This window comes from Budorcas taxicolor, chromosome 9 (assembly GCF_023091745.1).
Source record: "Budorcas taxicolor isolate Tak-1 chromosome 9, Takin1.1, whole genome shotgun sequence".
NCBI classification, from domain to species: Eukaryota; Metazoa; Chordata; class Mammalia; order Artiodactyla; family Bovidae; genus Budorcas; species Budorcas taxicolor.
Window position 1 is genome coordinate 53,291,422 of NC_068918.1, and position 4,608 is coordinate 53,296,029.

The window sequence follows — 4,608 nt, forward strand, 5'->3', positions numbered from 1 at the left end:
TGGTGTTTACTAAGCCGTAGAGCCCCAGCCTGTTAACTGTGGTCTGTGCTACTTCTGGAGGTTTCTACCATTTACTAGTTATTGAATGTGTGAGCACCTGGCTGTCTGTATGCACTGATGTCTGTTTGTGGAAAATGTGTAATTGTGCATGTTTGAAAAACGGGTGCTTGATGTCTCTAAACGCTATCAGCAGCTGAGTCTTCCTGAAGAAATACATCGATCTCTGCACCAAACCTAGAAGCTGTCCAAAGTCGGATTATTAAATGTCATATAAAGAAATGTATATCAAGTAATAAACTTTTGCATATAAAAATATAGCTACAGGAACCACTTTTCTTTGAGGAAAAAAATTAGCATTTAACTGATAACTAAATTTGAATGGTGATGGAACCATTGAATTCAGAAGTAGCCATTAGATGAAAAAAAGTTGATGTTGTCTGTTTAAAAGACATTTCTTAAAAAAAAAAAAAAAAAAAAAAGACATTTCTTGCCAAGGCTCACAATCACAAATGATCAGCTCCTGTGAATGAGAATGTGTTTGCTGTGACAGACCTGAGAAACTGTCATTTGGTCATTTGAAAGTTTAAAAGCATCATGCGTATTTCTGATTTTAGTTTTCAGTTGAACAGATGAGAAAAAAATGAGTCACCTATTCATTATTTTGTCTCGCATCTTTTGTATTTTCCTTCAGATAAGTGCTGTTCTTGCCTTTGTTGTTATTTTCTTCAAGTATTAGCATCCTCGGGCATTTAATCCAATAAGAGATTAGAACAGATCTACTGGTTTTAAAGGTGTTGAAATATATCTCAGTGGGTTCCATAACTTCTTCTCATTTTTATTACCAAGTTAATATCTTTTGAACAATGGGGGAAATGCAATTTCTCTGGGGAAACTCAGTGGACACTGAGTATCAATGGGTGACCACTGCCATCAATCTATTTTGCAGAATCCTGAGAAGCTCAGAGCAACCAACCTTTAAGGTTCCCATAGGACTTTATCTGATTTAAAGTGTTGTTTTTCTAATCCCACCCTGCTGACAGTTTGCAGGAGAAGATACACTGATTGATTTTTTTTCTCTGTCTTTTTTTCCCTGGTACTCCTTGCCCCTCCTCTGTTCTCTAACTCATTTAGGACCAATGTTCTCAGAAAGGCTACATATAGTTTCTTAAGTGACACAGATTATTTTCTGATTACCTATACATGAATAGAATCCATGCATCTCCAGAATTTTAAACATTGCATACTGCAGGCAGTTGCTGAGGGTGCAATAACAGTTACCACAGTTAGGCAAGACACTTGGATATGGTTTTTAAAAACTATCTTAGGTTATCAAGAGAACTTACTGTAAACGAACTCTTTTTATACTAAAGATGTCTCTACTCCAGGCAAGGAGCAGTCTTGGCTCAGGTAGGTATCAAGTGTTTGACCGGGAAAGGTTTCCTTGTGTTCCTAAGCCTTTCTGGGGTAAAATAATGCCACCGTGGGGTAATGCTTGGTTCTGACCTTTCATAAAGAAAATTACTATGCTTTCATATTCATGGTTAAAAGGCACATTATATTCATATCTCCCCCTTTAATAGACAGCATCAGTAAATATGCATATTAAAAAGAATGTTATGCCCTGTCCCTTAAAAGAAGCTGTAAATGACATTATTCACTTTGGAGAGAGAAGATTCACCTTCCGGTGAAAAAAAAGTCCCATCTTACATTGGAGTAGTGCTCGGCTTTGTTTGTTATCTACTGTTTTCTGTCTTTTTCTGTTACCCTTTTCCCAGTGGACCACATGCCTCCCTGTCTCGCCTGTGAGATTGTTCTTCTCTAATAAGCCTAGCTGCAGGATCACTGTGTTCTTTTTGGCATTTCAAAATGTTAAAATAGTGAAATTGTTAAATGTTACCAAGACGAAACTGCTGGGAATGAAATTCTCCAGAAGAACCACTATATTTGTGGCTTGTCATAGCCTCTTCCAAAAGAAAACTCCTTGAATCGGGTTACCTCTTTTCTCAAGAAAGCAGCAATCCCAGTGGTTGTGCTGATATGTGTTTAGTATGCGGTGTCACCTTATTAAATTATTAAGGCAAAGCCTGAAAAACTCTTTCAAAACAATGGTGTGACATACTTCTTTGCTTTAACTCGGAACTAATATTCACCACCAGGAAATTTAGACAGGCTCCAAGGTTGTCTTGCCTATTAGGTGGAATTAGAATTGGAATACTTGGCTTATCAGAATAAACTATTATGAAATGGAACTTCTCAGAGCAGTTTTTAGTTCACCAGGCTTACCAAATGTTTCTTCCCAGAAAACAGTTGGCCTAATAAGGAAAAGGATTATTTCCCATAATTAGCTCTCCAGGAATGCTGCAAAAGAGAGTAATAAATCAAACTTGGAAATACCTCACAACACATGATGAGTAAAACAAGATTTGGTTATAGCATCTTGAATTTGGTTAGGAAGATGGAGCCTGTCTGTTAGTCTGCTGCCTGTTATTCTTGGGGTAATGATGGTAGCTCCGTTGCGTGAAGCACACAGATGAGAGCTTTCATTCCTGCAGAAAGGGATGCTGTGTCACCACCAGTGTAAGTCTGTCTCTTTTATTTTTGTATTCATCATCTTCTAATTGAACTAACAAATTAGAGTGAAGCCAGCCTTTGGGCTTAAATTATTTATAATTCTGCTTCTGACTCTGAGATCACCTGGACCCAACATTGCTTGAAAAACTATGCCAAGGCCAGGTTTCTATATTGCATATCTATATTTTGAGGGGCCATAAACTCTTCTGAGTATTTTTTTTTTTTCCCCATGGATGAAGGCTGGTGGAAAAGTTAATGAGGAAATCAAAACCACTGGATATATTTTGCACTGGTAAAATTTTAGCCTCCTGTTTTCCCTCTGAGTCTCCAGTTCTTTCCTAATCCTGTTCTCATGATAATATTAACTTTACAGTATAACCACATGAATCCTGTTTTTGAGGGACTGGAAGGTTCAGCACTTTGTAACTAAATTGCTCTTCAATGTTTTGATAACCATTTATCCACTAATCTATATTCTTAGGTTAGATTGAGTTAACCTCATAACATATTGCAGATCAACTTAGTTTTCTCCCAAATATTTTCTGGACTAAAAGAAACAGTAAATATCATCCAGAGTATATGTAATGTCAAGTTATAGATTACAGAATTTAAGATGACGGGATGTATAAATACACCTTTATATGTGTATATGAACACATTTTTTTCCTGAATGTATAATCACAACTAAATTAAAAATTAAGACATGTTGCTTGATATATTTGAACATATGATTCAGATTTTAAATAAATTCTACAAATTTGGGGAAATGTCCAAATTCAAGGGAACTGTGCAGATAGACATGGACAACTCAAGGCCAAAGGAAGTACCCACCTTGAATCAAAACAAGACTGTTCTTATTTTCCAGGAGAGTGGAAATCTGTTCCAGTCTCCTATGTTCTAAGAATCTTGTGAAGATGCCAGGATGGGCAGCACCACATTCAATTATAGTTTTCTCATAAACACTGACTGTTGTGTTTAACACAGTTTTCACTGGTTGTTTATTAATTTTGAGAAGAAAGTTGGGAGAAGATACACAAGGTTATTATGGGCTTCTCAGGTGGCGCTATGGTAAAGAACCTACCTGCCAGTGCAGGAGACATGAGCGACATGGGCTCCATCCCTGGATTGGGAAGATTCTCTGGAGGAGGGCATGGCAACCCACTGCAGTATTCTTGCCTGGAGAATCCCATGGACAGAGGAGCCTGGTGGGCTACAGTCCACAGATTACAAAGAGTTGGACACAGCTGAGCATGCACACACACACACAAAGTTATCACTATGTCACAAGATGCATATTAATATAGTTCTATTTCTTGGATAAAACACATTATAATGCTATTACAAGTAAGTTAAAACTATGGGAAATTTGTGAGGAGAAAAGGAGAAGGCTCTTTTAGTGGTTTTCTAGTGCTTCTCTTGGTACTCCTCAAATGATATGAGGTTAGATGAACTTCTATCTCAAACAGGCCTGCATGGATAATAGGTATGTCTATGACATATCAGTGATCAGAGGTCAAAGTTGTTGCCTCAAGTAATCAGTGTGATTACCTCTAGTTCTTACCATAAAATATTTACTAAAAAGCTTTCCCGGTTATATTTCTTTACTGAACAGGGTGCCTCATGGAAAATAAAGTACATTTCATTGTAACAGTTTTTCTAGGGCAGTTGAGATGACAAATATATTCTTGATCTAATTTTCATGGCTGCTTTCCATATATTGGAAGTACTTTTCAGATAGATGATTGGTGAATAACTTTGGAATCTCCTCTAATTTGAAAGTTTCACTTGGACAGGTTAATTTCATAACTTAGGGAGCATGGAAATCTGAGGTTCAGAGGTGCATTCATATAGGTTTTTGAGGAAAGAACTGTTTACTCCCCTAATCTGAGCAAATGGGTCTGGCAGAGTCATTGCAGTTGTACTGAAATACTATGAGTTCCGTTTTAGCCCCAGCTGGGGAAATGTTCACACCTGCACTTTAGGAAAGCTTTCAAAGTTTTGCTTTGCTTGTTTTCTTTTGTTAGTGAACATGTGAGT